This window comes from Rattus norvegicus, chromosome Y (genome assembly GCF_036323735.1).
Source record: "Rattus norvegicus strain BN/NHsdMcwi chromosome Y, GRCr8, whole genome shotgun sequence".
Taxonomy (NCBI): Eukaryota; Metazoa; Chordata; class Mammalia; order Rodentia; family Muridae; genus Rattus; species Rattus norvegicus.
Genome location: NC_086040.1, coordinates 310,578 through 333,230, shown reverse-complemented (window position 1 = coordinate 333,230; position 22,653 = coordinate 310,578). Strand labels below are relative to the sequence as shown.

At 41.1% G+C, this 22,653-nt stretch overlaps 1 protein-coding gene across 1 annotated transcript in view; it reads right to left on the bottom strand.

The window, feature by feature from the left end:
• LOC103694537 (mediator of RNA polymerase II transcription subunit 14-like) overlaps nucleotides 1-22,653 on the bottom strand; it is a 63,098-nt gene that overhangs the window by 7,030 nt on the left and 33,415 nt on the right. The window lies entirely within an intron of this gene.

Here is a 22,653-nt window from a genome sequence, read left to right as displayed (position 1 = left end):
GCTTCATTATTCCTAACTAGTTTGGTGGCTGTATATATATATGGGCCAGATGTGGGTCAGGTTCTGAATAACCATTCCTTGAGTCACTGCTCTAAATGTGGCTTCCATATCCCCTCCTATGGATATTTTTTCCACTTTTAAAAAGGAGTGGGAGCATCCGCATTTTGGTGTTCCTTCTTGAGCTTCCTGTGGCCTGTGGATTTTATCTTGGGTAATTCGAGCTTTTAGACTAATATTCACTGATCAATGAGTGCACACCATGTGTGTTTTTCTGTGATTGGGTTAACCTCACTCAGGATGATGTTTTCTAGTTCCAACCATTTGCCTATGAATTTCATAAAGCCGTTGTTTTTGATAGCTGAGTAATATTCCATTGTGTAGATGTACCACATTTTCTGTATCCATTCCTCTGTTGAAGGGCATCTGGGTTCTTTCCAGCTTCTGGCTATTATGAATACTATGCTATGACTGCTATGAACATAGTGGAGTATGTGTCTTTTTTATATGTTGGGGCATCTTTTGGGTATATGCCCAAGAGAGGTATAGGTGGGTCCTCAGGTAGTTCAATGCCTAATTTTCTGAGGAAACTCCAGACTGATTTCCAGAATGGTTGTACCAGTTTGCAATCCCAACAACAATGGAGGAGTGTTCCTCTTTCTCCACATCCTCGCCAGCATCTGCTGTCACCTGAGTTTTTGATTTTAGCCATTCTGACTGGTATGAAGTAGAATCTCAGGGTTGTTTTGATTTGCATGTCCCTTATGACTAAGGATGTTGAACATTTCTTTAGGTGCTTCTCAGCCATTCAGCAGTGAATTCTTTGTTTAGCTCTGAACCCCATTTATTAATAGGGTCATTTGTCTCCCTGCGGTCTAACTTCTTGAGTTCTTTGTATATTTTGGATATTAGCTCTCTCTCAGTTGTAGGATTGGTAAAGATGTTTTCCAATCTGTTGATTGCCGTTTTGTCCTGACAACAGTGTCCTTTGCCTTACAGAAGCTTTCCAGTTTTATGAGATCCCATTTGTCGATTCTTGATCTTAGAGCATAAGCCGTTGGCGTTTTGTTCAGGAAAATTTCCCCATTACCCATGTGTTTGAGACTTTCCCCCACTTTTTCTTCTATTAGTTTGAGTGTATCTGGTTTGATGTGGAAGTCCTTGATCCACTTGGACTTAAGCTTTGTACAGGGTGATAAGAATGCATGCCATTGAACCAGCACCATTTGCTGAAAGTGCTATCTTTTTTGATTTGATGGTTTAGCTACTTTGTCAAAAATCAAGTGACCATAGGTGTGTGGGTTCATTTCTGGGTCTTCAATTCTATTCCATTGGTCTATCTGTCTGTCTCTGTACCAATACCATGCAGTTTTTATCACTATTGCTCTGTAATACTGCTTGAGTTCAGGGATAGTGATTCCCCCTGAAGTCCTTTTATTGTTGAGGATACTTTAGCTATCCTGGGTTTTTTGTTATTCCAGATGAATTTGCAAATTGTTTTGTCTAACTCTTTGAAGAATGGGATCGGTATTTTGATGGGGATTGCATTGAATCTGTAGATTGCTTTTGGTAAAATGGCCATTTTTACTATATTAATCCTGCCAATCCATGAGCATGGGAGATCTTTCCATCTTCTGAGGTCTTCTTCAATTTCTTTCTTCAGAGTCTTGAAGTTCTTATTGTACAGATCTTTTACTTGCTAGGTTAAAGTCACACCGAGGTACTTTATATTATTTGGGACTATTATGAAGGGTGTCATTTCCCTAATTTCTTTCTCGGCTTGTTTCTCTTTTGTGTAGAGGAAGGCAACTGATTTATTTGAGTTAATTTTATACCGAGTCACGTTACTGAAGTTGTCTATCAGCTTTAGTAGTTCTCTGGTGGAACTTTTGGGATCACTTAAATATACAATCATATCATCTGCAAATAGTGATATTTTGACTTCTTCCTTTCCAAGCTGTATCCCCTTTTTTGTCTCCTTTTGTTGTCTGATTGCTCTGGCTAGGACTTCAAGAACTATATTGAATAAATAGGGAGAGAATGGGCAGCCTTGTCTAGTCCCTGATTTTAGTGGGATCGCTTCAAGTTTCTCTCCATTTAGTTTATTATTACCTACTTGTTGGCCATACATGGCTTTTACTATGTTCAGATATTGACCTTGAATTCCTGTTCTTTCCAGGATTTTTATCATGAAGGAGTGTTGAATTTCTTCAAATGCTTTCTCAGCATCTAGTGGGATGATCATGTGGTTTTTATCTTTCAGTTTGTTTATATAATGGATTATGTTGATTGTATTCTATATATTAAACCATCCTTGCATCATTGGAATGAAGCCTACTTGATCATGGTGGATGATTGTTTTGATGTGCTCTTGAATTCAGTTTGCAAAAATTTATTGAGGATTTTTGCATCAATATTCATAAGTGAAATTGGTCTGATGTTCTCTTTCTTTATTAGTTCTTTGTGTGTTTTAGGTATAAGAGTAATTGTGGCTTCATAGAAGGAATACGGTAGTGCTCCATCTGTTTCAATTTTGTGGAATAGTTTGGATAGTATTGGTATGAGGTCCTCTATGAATGTGTGATAGAATTCTGCACTAAACCCGTCTGGACCTGGGCTCTTTTTGTTTGAGAGACTTTTTTTTTTTTTTTTTGGTTCTTTTTTTCAGAGCCGGGGACCGAACCCAGGGCCTTGCGCTTCCTAGATAAGCGCGTTTGAGAGACTTTTAATGACTGCTTCTATTTCTTTAGGAGTTATGGGCTTGTTTAAATGGTTTATCTGTTCCTGACTTAACTTCAGTACCTGGTATCTGTCTAGGAAATTGTCCATTTCCTGCAGATTTTCAAGTTTAGTTGAATATAGGCTTTTGTAGTAGTATCTGATGGTTTTTTGAATTTTCTCTGAATCTGTAGTTATGTCTCCCTTTTCATTTCTGATTTTGTTAATTTGTACACACTCTCTGTGTCCTCTCGTTAGTCTGGCTAAAGCTTTATCTATCTTGTTGATTTTCTCAAAGAACCAACTTTTGGTTCTGTTGATTCTTTCTATAGTCCTTTTTGTTTCTACTTGGTTGATTTCAGCTCTGAGTTTGATTATTTCCTGCATTCTACTCCTCCTGAGTGTATTTGCTTCTTTTTGTTCTAGAGCTTTTAGGTGTGCTCTCAAGCTGCTGACATATGCTCTTTCCTGTTTCTTTCTGCAGGCACTCAGCGCTATGAGTTTTCCTCTTAGCACAGCTTTCATTGTGTCCCATAAGTTTGGGTATGTTGTGCTTTCATTTTCATTAAATTCTAAGAAGTCTTTAATTTCTTTCCTTATTTCTTCCTTGACCAGGTTATCATTGAGTAGAGCATTGTTCAATTTCCACGTATATGTGGGCGTTCTTTCCTTATTATTTTTGAAGACCAGCTTTACCCAGTGGTGATCTGATAGGATGCATGGGATTATTTCTATCTTTCTGTATCTATTGAGGCCTGTTTTATGACCGATTATGTGGTCAGTTTTGGAGAAAGTACCATGAGGTGGTGAGAACAAGGTATATCCTTTTGTTTTAGGATAGAATGTTCTATAAATATTTGTTAAATCCATTTGGTTCATGACTTCTCTTAGTCTGTCTATGTCTCAGCTTGATTTCTGTTTCCATGATCTGTCGACACATTGATGAGAGTGGGGTGTTGAAATCTCCTACTATCATTGTGTGATGTGCCATATGTGATTTGAGCTTTAGTAAGGTTTCTTTTATGTATGTAGGTGCCCTTGTATTTGGGGCATAGATATTTAGGATTGAGAGTTCATCTTGGTGGATTTTTCCTTTGATGAATATGAAGTGTCCTTATCTTTTTTGATGAATTTTAGTTGAAAATCGATTTTATTCGATATTAGAATGTCTACTCCAGCTTGCTTCTTCAGACCAATGCTTGGAAAGCTGTTTTTATACTGTCACTCAGAGGTACTGTCTGTCTTTGTCTCTGAGGTGTGTTTCCTGTAGGCAGCAGAATGCAGGGTCCTCATTGCATATCCAATTTGTTATCTGTGTCTTTTTATGAGGGAGTTGAGGCCATTGATACTGAGAGATATTAAGGAATAGTGATTGTTGCTTCCTGTTATATTTATGTTTGGAAGTGAGATTATGTTTGTGTGCTTGTCTTCTCTTTGTTTTGTTGCAAAATGATTAGTTTCTTGCTTTTTCTAGCGTGTAGCTTGTGTCCTTGTGTTGGGCTTTAACATTTATTATGCCTTTCAGGACTTTATTTGTAGAAAAATATTGTGTAAATTTGGTTTTGTCATGGAATATCTTGGTTTCTCCTTCTATGTTAATTGAGAGTTTTGCAGGATACAGTAACCTGGGCTGGCATTTGTGTTCTCTTAGGGTCTGTATGACATCTGTCCAGGATCTTCTGGCTTTCATAGTCCCTGATGAGAAGTCTGGTGTAATTCTGATAGGTCTGCCTTTGAATGTCACTTGACCTTTTTCCCTTACTGCTTTTAATATTCTTTCTTTGTCTTGTGTATTTGGTGTATTGACTATTATGTGATGGGAGGAGTTTCTTTTCTGGTCCAATCTATTTGGAGTTCTGTAGGCTTCTTGTATGCCTATTGGTATCTCTTTTTTTAGGTTAGGGAAGTTTTCTTCTATGATTTGTTGAAGATATTTACTGGTCCTTTGAGCTGGGAGTCTTCACTCTCTTCTATACCTATTATCCTTAGGTTTGATCTTCTCATTGAGTCCTGGATTTCCTGTATGTTTTGGGCCAGTATCTTTTTCTGTTTTCCATTATCTTTGACAGTTGAGTCGATGATTTCTATGGAATCTTCTGCTCCTGAAATTCTCTCTTCTATCTCTTGTATTCTGTTGGTGATGCTTGTATCTACTGCTCCTGATCTCTTCCTTTGGTTTTGTATATCCCAGGTTGTCTCCCTTTGTGCTTTCTTTATTGCTTTTATTTCCATTTTTAATTCCTTCACCTGTTTGATTGTGTTGTCCTGTAATTCTTTCAGGGATTTTGTTATTTCTTCTCTATTGGCTTCTGCTTTTTTATTTGTGTTTTCCTGCATTTCTCTGAGGGAGTTCTTTATGTCTTTCTTGAAGTCCTCCATCATCATGATCAAATGTGATTGTAAATCTAAATCTTGCTTTTCTGTTGTGTTTGGATATTCAGTGCTTTGGTGGAAGAATTGGGCTCTGATGATGCCATGCAGTCTTGGTTTCTGTTGCTTGGGTTCCTGCGCTTGCCTCTCGCCATCAGATTATCTCTAGTGTTACTTTGTTCTGCTATTTCCAACCGTGGTTAGACTGTCCTATAGGCCTGTGTGTCAGGAGCGCTGTAGACTTATTTTTCTGTTTTCTTTCAGCCAGATATGGGAACAGAGTGTTCTGCTTTCAGGCTTGTAGTTGTTTCTGTCTACTGGTCTTCAGGTGTTCCTGTGGAAGTGTGTCCTGAGTCTACCAGGCAGGTCACTTGGAGCAGAAAAGTTGGTCTTACCTCTGGTCTGGGGCCTGAAGTCGCTCCTTGGGTCTGGGTTTCAGCTCTCAGTGAGGGCAGTAACCAGAAGGGCCTGCCCCATCTTATCTTGGGTCCCTGTGCACAGGGGGCCCAGATGGCACCAGGTATTTTCCTCTAGAGTCAGAAATGTGGGCAGAGAGTAGCCAGATCAGCTGACTACTGCGTGTCTGCCCCTCTGAAGGTCTAGCTCTCCCTCCCACGGGATTTGGGTGCAGGAAGTTGTTTGACCAGGTCCCTTCAGTTCCAGGCAGAGTCTGGACCGCAGCTTTCCTGCAGCTTGAGTGCCCCTATCTTCCTGTTTCTAGAGGCCCTGTACAGTTTCCTCTTGGGCCAGGGATGTGGGCAAGGGTGGGCAGTACTGGTGGTCTCTCCTGCCCTGCAGTCTCGGGAGTGCCCACATGTCTGGGCGAAGAGCTCTCTCTCCCATGGGGTTTGGGAGCAGGGAGCTGTGGGCCAGGATCAGCAAGGCCCCTGCATTTCTTTAAGGGAGTTCTTTATGTCTTTCTTAAAGTCCTCCATCATTATCAAAAAATGTGATTTTAAATCTAAATTTTGCTTTTCTGGTGTGTTGGATATCCAGTATTTTCTTTGGTGAGAGAACTGGGCTCTGATGATGCCAAGTAGTCTTGGTTTTTGTTGCTTAGGCTCTTGGGCTCGCCTCTAGCCATTGGGTTGTCTCTGATACCAGGTGCTCTGATTTCAGATGTGTTGGTGCTCCTGGAGACTGTCTTCCAGCTCTATTCCAGGTTCTGCCCCTGATTGCTTATGTACTTCCTTGCACCCAGTGAGCACAGTTGGCACAATGCGATTCCCTCTTGGGTCTGGACTGTGGGCAGAGGGTATTCTCCTCTGACTTCTCAGGAGTATCCACACTTCTGAGGTTCCAGCTCTCTCCCCCATTGGATTTTGGCGCAGGGAGCTGTTTGGACGGTTCAGTTCAGTCCTGGTTGCAGACCAGAACCACGGGTACCAGTGGCTATCTGTTCCTATATCTCTGTGTCCAGAGGCACTGTGCACTTTCCCCTTGGACCAGGGATATGGGCCGAGGTGGGCAGAGGTGGCAGTCTGTCCTGAGGTCTTGGGATGTCTCCTAGGTGGTCTGCTCTCTTCCCCATGGAATTTGGGTGCCCCCATTGTGTTTTATATATTGCTTAGCTAGTTACTAGAGAGTTCTGCTTGCGTTGCTCAGTCCTACAAAATCTTTGCTTCTCTTGTCTGAATTCTTCCTCCTCGTTCACTGCCCTGTAAACAGTGCCCCTGCAAACACTTGTAAGCTCTTTGGTAGTCAGATGCTTCTGGTGCACTTGAGAGTCAAGATGTGAGCTCTGGACCAGTGTGCATTTTAGAAGGATGGCCTTTCAAGAAATTTTATTGGCTCTAGATTGTCAGTTACTTGTGCAAGCTAGAAAGTCTGTTTTGGGCCCTACCTAGGTACTCAAACTTTGTGCAGTGGTGGGGTGGAGAAGGGGAGGATACGAGGTAGGGGTGAGAAGCATTGTTAGACACTGGGAGGAGTCTAAATAGTAATTAACTCTGACCTGCAGAATATCTGAAGCTGTGAGCTGTGGGACACAATGGTCTGTGAGCAGGAAGATGAGGTAGAGGCCAGGAAACCTGAAGCTATGTAGTCTGCAGAATCACTGTGTTTTATAGAACTCATTTGTCAGCTCTTAAAAGTCATAAGCTGTGAGCTCTTAACCACCATTACTGGCTCTAGATTTAGAAGAGAGAGAGAGAGAGAGAGAGAGAGAGAGAGAGAGAGAGAGAGAGAGGAGCGTGGGAGGGAGGGTAGGAGAGAGGGAGGGAGAGAGGGGGAAGAAAGGAAAAGAAGAAATGCAAGGAAGGAAGGAAAGAAGGAAGGAAGGAAGGAAGGAAGGAAGGAAGGAAGGGAAAAAACAAGCAGACAAGCAAGCTGGGGTTCTTGAATGTCACATACTCTGACCTCACACTTAGTTGTTCAGACTTGTTACTTGTCTGACCGTCTTACTTACATGGTGGGCTCCAGAAAGAAAGCCGCTGTTTCCTCTGGACCACCAGATGCTGTCAGCCTAGGACAACCAGAAGTAGTGGGATCTAGGATGTCAGAGGCTAGGCTCTGGTCTTCCTTGGGGTTGCAAACCCCTTCAGGTTTTCCTCTAACTCCTCCATTGCAGTCCCTGTTCTCGGTCTGATGGTTAGTTTCAATTCTCCTCATCTGTATCAGTAGGGTTCATCAGAACCTCTCAGGAGATAGGCTTTGAAACAGCCCATTCTTCCCCCTCCCTCTCACTGGCACATAAGTCCATTTCATTTTTTTGTTGAATTCCTTTTTATTTACATTTTAAATGTTATCCCCTTTCCCAGTTTCCTGTCCACAAACCGTCTATCCTATATCCCCTCCCCCTCCTTCCATGATGTTGTTCTTCCACCTAACTACCTATCCTTCCCACCTCCCTGCCCTGACATCTCCCTACAATGGGGGATCCAGCCTTGGCAGGGCCAAGGTCTTCTCCTTCAATTGGTGCCCAACAGGGCCATCCTCTGCTAAATGTTCAGCTGGCACTATGGGTCTATCCTTGTGTATTCTTTGGATGGTGGTTTAGCCTGGGAGCTCTGGTTGGTCGGTATTGTTTTTCTCATGGGGTTACAAGCTCCTTCAGCTCCTTCAATCCTTTCTCTAACTTATCCAATGGGAACACAGTTCAATTGTTGTTCACCTCCATATTTGTCATGATATTTGGCAGAGCCTTTCAGGAGCCTATCAGGCTCCTGTCAGTATGCACTTCTTGGCATCAGAAATATTTCAGAAATATTGTCTGGTATGTATGTGGGTTGTATTCCCAGGTGGGGCAGACTCTGAATGGCCATTCTTTCTATCTCTGGTCCAAACTTTGTCTATATATCCTTTCCTATGAATATTTTTGTTCCCCCTTTTAAGAAGGACTGAAGCATCTGCACTTAGGTCATCCTTTTTCTTGAGGTTCATGTGTGCTGGGTACAACATACGATGACAGGGACTGCCAGCAGAAGGCTGGGATAGAGATATCTCAGAAGCCCACACACAGCAGCTCTTTGTAAAAACTGGTTTTTCCTATTTCTCCTAACCTTGGCCCTGGACAACGGCTGTATAGATTTCATTTGTGTGTGACTGCCTTTCAGTTGACCTGGCTGTGCATGATTATTCTATTATATCTGACTTTCCTACTTCTTTCTCCTTCTGCTCTAGTGATTTCTGTGAAACTGGATGTTCCTTGATGTAATGATTCTTCAACAATTGGAAATTGAGGCATTAGGGGCACAGTACAGCACAGCCCTAAAAGCCCAGGTGTGTGCTATGTGTTCTCATCTTGGAAACAATGTAATAACTGCACAATAGTAGTTCCAGGTTAATGTTTGACTTGCAAAGAAACTTTAAAGAAATTATTAGAAAATGAATTAGAGCCGATATTGGGATCTTAAGAAAGGAAAAAGTTATTAAAGTTAGAAATTAAGTTTTTTATAACATTTGAGAGTGGTTCCTGGATAAGGAAGTATGGAATATATAAAATTATATACTAGTAAACTAAGTCAAAATACTGAGACACTCTTACAAGTGTCATTGTGTGCAAGGAACAGAAAGCTAGCAGAACTATTGAGTTAAGGGTTAACTTGATTCTTTCTGACTACTGCCTGGCAGTTTTGTCTGTCATTTATCATTAGAGCTTCCCAGGAAAATGCAACAAGCTGAGCTCGGAGCTCTGAGCTCTGAAGTATAATAAGTTAAAAGCTAAAGTTTAAATAATGATAAGTTTGCAATTGTTATTATTTTGGCCACAGGCTTGAGAATAGGGAAAGCTTGAAACTTTGGGGAACAACTGTAATTCTTAATTGGTTATTCTTCTGAATTTGATTTGGCAATGATTATATATAATGTCTTTTTTCTACATGCTTTTGAAATATCAATAAAAGACTGGGGCAAGAGAAAGGTGAGAGAGCACGTGAAGAGTGAGTGAAGAGAGAATATGAAGAGCAAATGAGAGAGCCAGTGTGAGAGCAAATGTGAGAGCTAATGAGCGAGCATGAGAATAACATGTAAAGAGAGTATGAAAAGTGAGTGAAGCGAGAATGTGAGGTATATATGAAGATTGTGTGTGTGAGAGAAAGGAGAGTGCATGTGGTGTGTGTGACATATGTGTGAGGTGTGTATGACGAGTATGTGAGAATTAAAGAGTAATGAACACAGGTGTGCATGAGTGTGGGAGTTTGAGAAAAGAAAAGCACAATGGAGAAAAGCAGAGTGTGCAAGAGAATGCAGAGTGTGTGCAGCCTCAAGCTGCAAAGGAGGGAGGCAGTGAGGGAAGGAGGGGGGGAGGGGGGAGCTTTAAGTCTTGAAATTTCCTGTCAGTTTGTACCCAAAGAGTAGTCTGTGTATATTTATTATGCACCTTACAGATATCCCTGCTTCCAGTTGAGAACTCCAGTCCTGTGTTGAGGCTGGACTCTAGCACATGTGGTCTGTGGATAGTATCTTGGGTAATTGAGCTTTTGGACTAACATACACTTATCAGTGAGTACATACCACGTGTGGGTTTTTTTGATTGGGTTACCTCACTCAGGAAGATATTTTCTAGTTCCATTAATTTTCCTGTTAATTTCATGAAGTCATTGTTTTTGATAGCTGAGTAATATTCCATTGTGTAGATGTACCACATTTTCTGTATCCATTCCTCTGTTGAAGGACATCTGGGTTCTTTCCAGCTTCTGGCTATTATAAATAAGGCTGCTATGAACATAGTGGAGTACGTGTCTTTGTTGTATGTTGGAGCATCTTTTGGGTATATGCTCAGGAGAGGTCCTCAGGTAGTGGAATTCCAATTTTCTGAGGAACCCCCAGACTGATTTCCAGAATGGTTGTACCAGTCTGCAATCCCACCAACAATGGAGGAGTGTTCCTCTTTCTCCGCATCCTCACCAGCATCTGCTGTCCCCTGAGTTTTTTATCTTAGCCATTCTCACTGGTATGAGGTAGAATCTCAGGGTTGTTTTGATTTGCATTTCCCTAATGACTAAGGATATTGAACATTTCTTTAGGTACTTCTCAGCCATTTGATATTCCTCAGCTGAGAATTCTTTTTTAACCTTGAGACAGCATATTCTTGAAATAACCATTACAGTGCCATATCTGGTTGAAATATCATATGATGGGTAAACTACACAGTGCACAATAACATTCTGCCTACATCATTCTAACTTTATAACTTTTTCCCCTTTATACACCACCATCTACCTATGTGGGACTTTGATAGTCAGATGCAAATAGGCGATAGGCTGTCTAAATTTTTGGTAATCAGTACAATTTATAGAAATGCAGATCCTGAAAAGACTTGAATTGTGGCACAGTGAAAGTCAAATGTTTATGGTATATGGACACTAGTCACTTATTTCTATGGGCAGAGGGAAGATATAAGCTTTAGAGAGTCATGTGACATTGCTTCTGGAAACTCAGATACTATAAGTTCTGGATATTAGAATCTGTGGTATCTTTGAAGATGCAGCCTCTGGGCTGCAACCCAGAGCTATCTCTAAAGCTGTCATCTCTGAACTTCCAAAGACTTGTGATCTGAACAGCCTTATGCTTTCTACATAGTAGACCTAGGAGCAATTTAATGCTGTGGTTTCAGAAAAGTCAGACACTGCTGACTCTATTCAGTCAAACACTGTGGAATCTGCATAGTAAAGCACTCAGTTCTCAACTGACAGTCTCTGCTGTCTGTACACATTGAATGCTTTGGGCTCTGCTCAGTTCAAGACTATGTTGTGGCCTCTGGATAACCAGAAGTGGTGTGGTGGGCATTTTGGAAGCTGCAGAGTCTCAAGGGAAAGTAAGGTGCTAGGGTGCTATTACTCTGAATATTTTAAAAGTGTGAGCTTGAATACTTATCTAGTGTGTGCTCCAGGCATTTGGAACATCTAGGCTCCAGAAAGATTGAAGCTTCCAGCACATGACAGAATCTATGGACTGTGGAGAGTCAGAACATATAGGTAATCAGACCCCACAGGATCTTAGCACTGTGATTCTTTGGAAGCTATAAAGTCTCAAACTGTGGCCTGTAGATAGAAAGATGTTCTGGCTTAAGGAAGTCAGACGTAAGAGACACTGAACAGTTTAGAGTATTGTTGAGTCTGGACAGTTTGGATATGTAGTCTGTAAACAGCTGGTTACAATGTGTTCTTGGAAGATGGAGTCTGTGGGAAGCTTTTTGTTCTGGGAAACAGAATATACTCATTGGGCAGTCTGATGCTGTGAACTATGGAATATAATAAACGGTCTTCACTAGTCAGAAGGGGCAGACTCTAAAACCTTCAAAGCTATGCACTGTAGACTTTTGAATACTGCTTTCTAAGGACATCTTAACAGAAATGCGGTTTGTTTATTGAATTTATTCTTTCCTTCCTTCTTTCTTTCTTTCTTTCTTTCTTTCTTCTTTCTTTCTTTCTTTCTTTCTTTCTTTCTTTCTTTCTTTTTATACTCCAGATTTAATTCCCTTCCAGTTCACCATCCCAAGTGATCCACATCCCATACCTCCTCCCTACCCTTTCCCTCTCCCCTTTCTTTCTCCTTCCTCTCCCCTGCCCTCCATCCCCACAAGGATGTCTCTATTCCCCGGCCCCACCCACCTCACCAAACTTCTAAAATTCCTGAGGCCTCCAGTCTCTTGAAGGTTAGATGCTTCTTCTCTGGCTGAACCCAGAGAGTCCTGGGAGTCCTCTGCTATATATGTGTTGGAGACCTCATCTCAGCTGGTGTATTCTACCTGGTTGGTGATCCAGTGTCTGAGAGATCACAGGGGTCCAGGTTAATTGAGACTGCTGGTTCTGCTACAGGGTCCCCCTCTTCCTCAGCTTCCTCCAGTTTTTCCCTATTTCAGCCAGAGGGGTCAGCAGCTTCTGTTCATTGGTTGGGTGCACATATCTGTATCTGACTCTTTCAGCTGCTTGTTGAGTACTTTGGAGAGCAGTCACGGTAGGTCTCTTTTTATTAATGCCACATAGCTTCAGTAATGGTGTCAGATCCTGGGAACTCCTGTTGAGCTGTTGCCCACTTTGGGCCTGTCGCTAGACCTTCTTTTCCTCAGGCTCTTCTCCATTTTCATCCCTGCATTGGGTCAAAGTTTTTGGCTATGGAGTAGTAACCCCATCCCTCGCTTGGTACCCTGTGTTTTTGCTGGAGGTGGGCTCAATAAGTTTCCTCTCCCCACTGTAGAATCTTTCATCTGGGGTCCTCCCTTTGAGTCCTGAGAGTCTCTCACTTCCAAGGTCTCTGCTACATTCTAGAGGATCTTCCCAAACTTCTCCTTCCCAAAGTTGCCTGTTTCCTTTCATTCTGCAGGGTTTCAGTCCTTTTCCCCCACTGATATTAGATCATGTTCCCCTCTCCCCTTCCCCTCATCTCCTTTCCCTCCACTGTGCTCCCTCCATTTCCCCTTGTGGTTGCTTTCTTCTCCCCCCCCCAAGTGGGATTGAGGAGTCCTCACTTGGGCCCTTCAGCTTGTTGACCTTTTGGAGTTCTACAGATTGTATCTTGGGTATTCTGTACGTTTTTGGGTGGGGGGTTCATATCTATGTATTATTGAGACCACGCTATGCATGTCCGTTTGGTTCTGAGTTACCTCACTCAGGATGACATTTTATAGTTCCCTCCATTTGCCTGCAAAACTCAGGATGTCCTCGTTCTTAATAACTGAGTAGTATTCCATTGTGTAAATGAACCACATTTTCTTTATCCTTTCTGTCATAGGACATCTGCATTGTTTCCAGCTTCTGGCTATCACAAATAAGGGTGCTGTGAACATAGAACATCTGCCCCTGTGGCACAGTGGTACATCTTTGGGGTATATTCCCAAGAGTGTTATTTCTGGGTCCTTAATTAGGTCTACTTCCAATTTTCTGAGGAACCTCTAGACTGATTTCCAGAGATGTTGTATCAGTTTGCAATCTCACCAACAATGGAGGAGTGTTCCCCTTGCTCCACATCCTTGCCAACATGTGTTGTCACCTGAGGCTTTGATCTTAGCCATTCTGAAAGGTAGAATTTCAGGGTTGTTGTGATTTGACTTCCTCTGATCACTAAGGGCTTTGAACATAACTTTAGGTGCTTCTCACCCATTTAAGATTCCTCTATTCTGAATACTCTGTTTAGTTCTATACCCCATTTTTTGATTGGGTCATTGGTTTATTGGTAGTAAGCTTCTTGAGTTCTTTATATATTTTGGATATCAGCCCTCTATCAGATGTGGGGTTAGTGAAGATTTTTTTCTCAATCTGTAGGATGCCAATTTGTCTTATTGACTATGTCTTTGCCCCACAGAAGCTTTCCAGTTTCCTGAGGTTCCATTATCAATTCTTAATAGTAGAGCATGAGCCATTGGAGTTCTGTTTAGGAAATTTCCCCTGTGCCAATGAGTTCAAGGCTCTTTCCCACTTTCTCTTGTATTAAATTCATTGTATCTGGTTTTATGTTGAGGTCCTTGATCCACTTGGACTTGAGCTTTGTGCATGGTGACAAATATGGGTCTATTTTCATTTTTCTACATACACACTCAGTCAGACCAGCACCATTTATTGAAGATGCTTTCTTTTTTCCATTGTATATTTTTGGCTTCTTTGTCAAAGACCAAGTGTGCAAAGTGTGTGGTTTTATTTTTGGGTCTTCAATTCTATTCCATTGACCAACAGTCTGTTTCTGTACCAATACCATGCAGTTTCTATCTACTACTATTGTTCTGTAGTAGAGCTTGAGGTCAAGCTCTGAGGTGATTTTTGAGGTGATTCCCCTAGCCATTCTTTTATTGTTTAGAATTGTTTTCTCTATTCTGGGTTTTTCCAGATGAACTTGATTTTTGCTCTTTCTATATGTTTGAAGAATTATGTTGGAATTTCGATGGGGATTACATTGAATCTGTAGATTTCCTTCGGTAGGATGGCCATTTTTACTGTTAATTCTGCTAATCCATGAGCATGGGAGATCTCTCCATTTTCTGAGATCTTCTTGGATTTCTTTCTTGATAGACTTGAAGTTTTTATCATAAAGGTCTTTCACTTGTTTGGTTAGAATTACCCCAAGATATTTTATATTATCTGTAGCTATTGAAAAGAGAATTGTTTCCCTAATTTCTTTTTTAGTCTGTTTATCCTTTGTATAAAGGAAGGATACGGATTTAATTGTGTTAATTTTATATACAGCCACTTTGCAGAAGTTGTTTATCAGCTGGAGAAGTTCTATGGTAGAATTTTTGGGGTCATTTTTGTATAGTATTATATCATCTGCAAATAGGCATACCTTTAATTCTTCATTTCCAATTTATATCCCCTTAATTTCTTTTTGTTGGCTTATTTTTCTAGCTAGCACTTCTAGTACTACATTGAATAGATATGAGGAGAGTGGGCATCCTTGTCTTGTCCCAGATTTTTAGTGGGATTGCTTCAAGTATCTCTTCATTTAATTTGATATTGGTTATTGGTTCGCAGAAAATTGCTTTTATTATGTTTAGGGATGGGCCTCGAACTCCTGATCTTTCCAATACTTTTAACATGAAGTGTTGTTGTACTTTGTCAAATGCTTTTTCTGCATCTAAAAAGATGACCATGTGATTTTTTTCTTTGAGTTTGTTTATATGGATTATATTAATGGATTTCCGTATATTAAACCGACCTTGCTTCCCTGGGATGAAGGCTACTTGATCATGGTGAATGATGGTTTTAATGTGCTCTTGTATTCAGTTTGCAAGAATTTTATTGAATATTTTTGCACTGACATTCATAAGTGAGATTGGTCTGAAGTTCTCTTTTTCGGTAGGGTCCTAGTGTGGTTTAGTTGTCAGAGTAATTGTGGCTTCATAGAATGAATTAGGTAATGTTCCTTCTGTTTCTATTTTATGGAGTAGTTTGAAGATATTGGTATTAGGTCTTCTTTGAAGGTCTGGTGGAATTCTGAACTAAATCCATCTGGTCCTGGACTTTTTTTTAGTTTGGAGGTTTTCTTTTCTTTCTTTCTTTCTTTTTTTTTTATTAACTTGAGTATTTCTTATATACATTTCGAGTGTTATTCCCTTTCCAGGTTTCCAAGCCAACAACCCACTAACCCCTCCCCCTCCCTTCTCTATGTCTGTTCCCCTCCCCATCCTCCCCCCATTGCCGCCCTCCACCCAACAATCACATTCACTGGGGGTTCAGTCATAGCAGGACCCAGGGCTTCCCCTTCCACTGGTGATCTTACTAGGATATTCATTGCTACCTATGGGGTCAGATCCAGGGTCAGTCCATGTATAGTCTTTAGGTAGTGGCTTAGTCCCTGGAAGCTCTGGTTGCTTGGCATTGTTGTTCATATGGGGTCTCGAGCCCCTTCAAGCTCTTCCAGTCCTTTCTCTGATTCCTACAACGGGGGTCCCGTTCTCAGTTCAGTGGTTTGCTGCTGGCATTCGCTTCTGTGTTTGCTGTATTCTGGCTGTGTCTCTCAGGAGCGATCTACATCCGACTCCTGTCGGCCTGCACTTCTTTGCTTCATCCATCTTGTCTAATTGGGTGGCTGTATATGTATGGGCCACATGTGGGGCAGGCTCTGAATGGGTGTTCCTTCAGTCTCTGTTTTAATCTTTGCCTCTCTCTTCCCTGCCAAGGGTATTCTTGTTCCCCTTTTAAAGAAGGAGTGAAGCATTCACATTTTGATCATCCATCTTGAGTTTCATTTGTTCTAGACATCTAGGGTAATTCACGCATTTGGGCTAATAGCCACTTATCAATGAGTGCATACCATGTGTGTTTTTCTGTAATTGTGTTACCTCACTCAGGATGATGTTTTCCAGTTCCGACCATTTGCCTACGAATTTCATAAAGTCATTGTTTTTGATAGCTGAGTAATATTCCATTGTGTAGATGTACCACATTTTCTGTATCCATTCCTCTGTTGAAGGGCATCTGGGTTCTTTCCAGCTTCTGGCTATTATAAATGAGGCTGCTGTGAACGTGTCTTTGTTATATGTTGGGGCATCTTTTGGGTATATGCCCAAGAGAGGTATAGCTGGATCATCCTCAGGCAGTACAATGTCCAATTTTCTGAGGAACCTCCAGACTGATTTCCAGAATGGTTTTACCAGTCTGCAGTCCCACCAACAATGGAGGAGTGTTCCTCTTTCTCCACATCCTCGCCAGCATTTGCTGTCACCTGAGTTTTTGATCTTAGCCATTCTCACTGGTGTGAGGTGAAATCTCAGGGTTGTTTTGATTTGCATTTCCCTTATGACTAAAGATGTTGAACATTTCTTTAGGTGTTTCTCAGCCATTCGGCATTCCTCAGCTGTGAATTCTTTGTTTAGCTCTGAACCCCATTTTTTAATAGGGTTATTTGTTTCCCTGCGGTCTAACTTCTTGAGTTCTTTGTATATTTTGGATATAAGGCCTCTATCTGTTGTAGGATTGGTAAAGATCTTTTCCCAATCTGTTGGTTGCCGATTTATCCTAACAACAGTGTCCTTTGAGTTACAGAAGCTTTCCAGTTTTATGAGATCCCATTTGTCAATTCTTGATCTTAGAGCATTAGCCATTGGTGTTTCGTTCAGGAAATTTTTTCCAGTGCCCATGTGTTCGAGATGCTTCCCTAGTTTTTCTTCTATTAGTTTGAGTGTGTCTGGTTTGATGTGGAGGTCCTTGATCCACTTGGACTTAAGCTTTGTACAGGGTGATAAGCATGGATCGATCTGCATTCTTCTACATGCTGACCTCCTGTTAAACCAGCACCATTTGCTGAAAATGCTATCTTTTTTCCATTGGATGGTTTTGGCTCCTTTGTCAAAAATCAAGTGCCCATAGGTGTGTGGGTTCATTTCTGGGTCTTCAATTCTGTTCCATTGGTCTATCTGTCTGTCTCTGTACCAATACCATGCAGTTTTTATCACTATTGCTCTGTAATACTGCTTGAGTTCAGGGATAGTGATTCCCCCTGAAGTCCTTTTATTGTTGAGGATAGTTTTAGCTATCCTGGGTTTTTTGTTATTCCAGATGAATTTGCAAATTGTTCTGTCTAACTCTTTGAAGAATTGGATTGGTATTTTCATGGGGATTGCATTGAATCTGTAGATCGCTTTTGGTAAAATGGACATTTTTACTATATTAATCCTGCCAATCCATGAGCATGGAAGATCTTTCCATCTTCTGAGGTTTTCTTCAATTTCTTTCTTCAGAGTGTTGAAGTTCTTATTGTACAGATCTTTTACTTGCTTGGTTAAAGTCACACCGAGGTACTTTATATTATTTGGGTCTATTATGAAGGGTGTCGTTTCCCTAATTTCTTTCTCGGCTTGTTTCTCTTTTGTGTAGAGGAAGGCTACTGATTTATTTGAGTTAATTTTATACCCAGCCACTTTGCTGAAGTTGTTTATCAGCTTTAGGAGTTCTCTGGTGGAACTTTTGGGATCACTTAAATTTACTATCATATCATCTGCAAATAGTGATATTTTGACCTCTTCTTTTCCGATCTGTATCCCTTTGATCTCCTTTTGTTGTCTGATTGCTCTGGCTAGAACTTCAAGAACTATATTGAATAAGTAGGGAGAGAGTGGGCAGCCTTGTCTAGTCCCTGATTTTAGTGGGATTGCTTCAAGTTTCTCTCCATTTAGTTTAATGTTAGCAACTGGTTTGCTGTATATGGCTTTTACTATGTTTAGGTATGGGCCTTGAATTTCTATTCTTTCCAGGACTTTTATCATGAAGGGGTGTTGAATTTTGTCAAATGCTTTCTCAGCATCTAACGAAATGGTCATGTTGTTTTGTCCTTTCAGTTGTTTATATAATGGATCACGCTGATGGTTTTCCGTATATTAAACCATCCCTGCATGCCTGGGATGAAGCCTACTTGATCATGGTGGATGATTGTTTTGATGTGCTCTTGTATTCGGTTTGCCAGAATTTTATTGAGTATTTTTGCGTCGATATTCATAAGGGAAATTGGTCTGAAGTTCTCTTTCTTTGTTGTGTCTTTGTGTGGTTTAGGTATAAGAGTAATTGTGGCTTCATAGAAGGAATTGTGCTCCATCTGTTTCAATTTTGTGGAATAGTTTGGATAATATTGGTATGAGGTCTTCTATGAAGGTTTGATAGAATTCTGCACTAAACCCGTCTGGACCTGGGCTCTTTTTGGTTGGGAGACCTTTAATGACTGCTTCTATTTCCTTAGGAGTTATGGGGTTGTTTAACTGGTTTATCTGTTCCTGATTTAACTTCGATACCTGGTATCTGTCTAGGAAATTGTCCATTTCCTGAAGATTTTCAAGTTTTGTTGAATATAGGTTTTTATAGTAAGATCTGATGATTTTTTGTATTTCCTCTGAATCTGTAGTTATGTCTCCCTTTTCATTTCTGATTTTGTTAATTTGGACACACTCTCTGTGTCCTCTCGTTAGTCTGGCTAAGGGTTTATCTATCTTGTTGATTTTCTCAAAGAACCAACTTTTGGTTCTGTTGATTCTTTCTATGGTCCTTTTTGTTTCTACTGGTTGATTTCAGCTCTGAGTTTGATTATTTCCTGCCTTCTACTCCTCCTGGGTGTATTTGCTTCTTTTTGTTCTAGAGCTTTTAGGTGTGCTGTCAAGCTGCTGACATATGCTCTCTCCTGTTTCTTTCTGCAGGCACTCGGCACTATGAGTTTTCCTCTTAGCACAGCTTTCATTGTGTCCCATAAGTTTGGGTATGTTGTACCTTCATTTTCATTAAATTCTAAGAAGTCTTTAACTTCTTTCTTTATTTCTTCCTTGACCAGGTTATCATTGAGTAGAGAGCATTGTTCAATTTCCACGTATATGTGGGCATTCTTCCCTTATTGTCATTGAAGACAAGCTTTATCCCGTGGTGGTCTGATAGCACGCATGGGATTATTTCTATCTTTCTGTACCTGTTGAGGCCCGTTTTTTGACCAATTATATGGTCAATTTTGGAGAAAGTACCATGAGGTGCCTAGAAGAAGGTATATCCTTTTGCTTTAGGATAGAATGTCCTATAAATATCTAAGTCCATTGGGCTCATGACTTCTCTTTGTCTGTCTATGTCTCTGTTTAATTTCTGTTCCATGATCTGTCCATTGATGAGAGTGGGGTGTTGAAATCTCCTACTATTATTGTGTGAGGTGCAACGTGTGTGTTGAGCTTTAGTAAGGTTTCTTTTACGTATGTAGGTGCCCTTGTATTTGGGGCATAGATATTTAGGATTGAGAGTTCATCTTGGTGGATTTTTCCTTTGATGAATATGAAGTGTCCTTCCTTATCTTTTTTGATGACTTTTAGTTGAAAATTGATTTTATCTGATATTACAATCGCTACTCCAGCTTGCTTCTTCCGACCATTTGCTTGGAAATTTGTTTTCCAGCCTTTCACTCTGAGGTAATGTCTGTCTTTCTCTCTGAGGTGTGTTTCCTGTAGGCAGCAGAATGCAGGGTCCTTGTTGTGTATCAAGTTTGTTATTCTATTTCTTTTTATTGGGGAGTTGAGGTCATTGATGTTGAGAGATAATAAGGAATAGTAATTATTTCTTCTCATATTTGGATGTGAGGTTATGTTTGTGTGCTTTTCTTCTCTTTGTTTTGTTACCAAGACGATTAGTTTCTTGCTTCTGCTAAGGTATAGCTTGCCTCCTTATATTGGGCTTTATCATTTATTATCGTTTGTAGTGCTGGATTTGTATAAAGATATTGTATAAATATGGTTTTGTCATGGAATATCTTGGTTTCTCCATCTATGTTAATTGAGAGTTTTGCAGGATACAGTAACCTGGGCTGGCATTTGTGTTCTCTTAGGGTCTGTATGATATCTGTCCAGGATCTTCTGGCTTTCATAGTCTCTGGCGAAAAGTCTTGTGTGATTCTGATAGGTCTGCCTTTATATGTTACTTGACCTTTTTCCCTTACTGCTTTTAATATTCTTTCTTTATTTTGTGCGTTTGGTGTTTTGACTATTATGTGACGGGAGGAGTTTCTTTTCTGGTCCAATCTGTTTGGAGTTCTGTAGGCTTCTTGTATGCTTATGGGTATCTCTTTCTTTAGGTTAGGGAAGTTTTCTTCTATAATTCTGTTGAAGATATTTACTGGTCCTTTGAGCTGGGAGTCTTCACTCTCTTCTATACCTATTATCCTTAGGTTTGATCTTCTCATTGAGTCCTGGATTTCCTGTATGTTTTGGACCAGTAGCTTTTTCTGCTTTACATTATCTTTGACAGTTGAGTCGATGATTTCTATGGAATCTTCTGCTCCTGAGATTCTCTCTTCCATCTCTTGTATTTTGTTGGTGAAGCTCGTATCTACAGCTCCTTGTCTTTCTTTTGGTTTTCTATATCCAGGGTTGTTAACATGTGTTCTTTCTTGATCGCTTCTATTTCCATTTTTAATTCCTTCAACTGTTTGATTGTGTTTTCCTGGAATTCTTTCAGGGATTTTTGTGACTCCTCTCTATGGGCTTCTACTTGTTTATTTATGTTTTCCTGGAATTCTTTCAGGGATTTTTGCGATTCCTCTCTGTAGGCTTCTACTTGTTTATTTATGTTTTCCTGTGTTTCTCTAAGGGAGTTCTTCTCGTCTTTCTTGGAGTCCTCCAGCATCATGATCAAATATGATTTTGAAACTAGATCTTGCTTTTCTGGTGTGTTTGGATATTCCATGTTTGCTTTGGTGGGAGAATTGGGCTCTGATGGTGCCATGTAGTCTTGGTTTCTGTTGCTTGGGTTCCTGCACTTGCCTCTGGCCATCAGATTACTTTGTTCTGCTATTTCTGACAGTGGCTAGACTGTCCTATAAGCCCGTGTATCAGGGGTGCTGTAGACCTGTTTTCCTGTTTTCTGTCAGCCAGTTATGGGAACAGAGTGTTCTGCTTTCGGGCATGTAGTTTTTCCTCTCTACAGGTCTTCAGCTCTTCCTGTGGGCCTGTGTCTTGAGATCTCCAGGCAGTTCGCTTGGAGCAGAAAAGTTGGTCTTACCTGTGGTCCTGAGGCTCATGTTTGCTCGTGGGGTGCTGCCTACGAGCTCTCCTCGGGAGTAACAACCAGGAAGATCTGAGCTGCCCTTTCCAGGAGCTTCTGTGCACCAGAGTTCCAGATGGCGTTTGGTATTTTCCTCTGGCATCCGAGATGTGTGTGCAGGGAGCAGTGTCTTCTGGTTTCCCAGGCTTGTCTGCCTCTCTGAAGGTTTAGCTCTCCCTCCCACGGGATTTGGGTGCAGAGAACTGTTTATCCGGTCGGTCCCTTCAGGTTCTGGCCGTGTCTCAGACTCAGTGGACCTGCTGCTGCTGTGCCCTTATCCAAGGGAACTCAGAAGCCGTATACAGTTTCCTCTTGGGCCAGGGATGTGGGCAGGGGTGGGCTGTGTTGGTGGTCTCTTCCGCTCTGCAGTCTCAGGAGTGCCCACCTGTCCAGGCAGTGAGGACTCTCTCCCACGCGGTTTGGGAGCAGATTATTTTTAAATTTAATTTTAGTGTTTTTCACTTATGCACTTTACATCTCACTTCCCTCTTCCTGATCACCCACTCTCACAATCCTTACCCCATTCCCTATTCCCTTCTCGTTTGAGAAGTTTGTGGCTCCCCTCGGTATCCTCTAACTCTGTCATCTCAAATCTCTGTGAGGCTAGGTGCTTCTTCCCTCTGAGGCCAGACAAGGCAGCCTTCCTAGAATAACAGCTTTTGGGATAGCTCCCACACCAATTGTTCAGGACCTCCATGAAAGTCAAGCTGCCTACATATCCCCTGCATATGTGTAGGGAGGCCTAGACCAAGCCTGTATATGTTCTTTGGTTGGTGTTTCAGTCTCTGAGAGCCTAAAGAGTCCAAGTTAGTAGATTCCATTGGTCTTTCTGTGCAATTCCTATCCTTCCTTTTATTCTTCCATAAAAGTCTCTAAGGTCCACCAATGTTTGGCCATGGGGATCTGCGTCTGTTTCAGTCACTTGCTGGGTGGACCCTCTCAGAGGGCAGCATGCTCCTGTCTTCAAGCATAATACCACATTATTAATAGTGATAGGGATTGGTGCTTGCCTATGAGATGTGTATCCAGTTGAAGTGGTTATTGGTTGGCCATTCCCTCAGTCTCTGTTCCACCCCCCATTTCTTGTAGACAGGATAAATTTGGGTTAAAAGTTTTGTGAGAGTGTTTGATATCTTTGTCA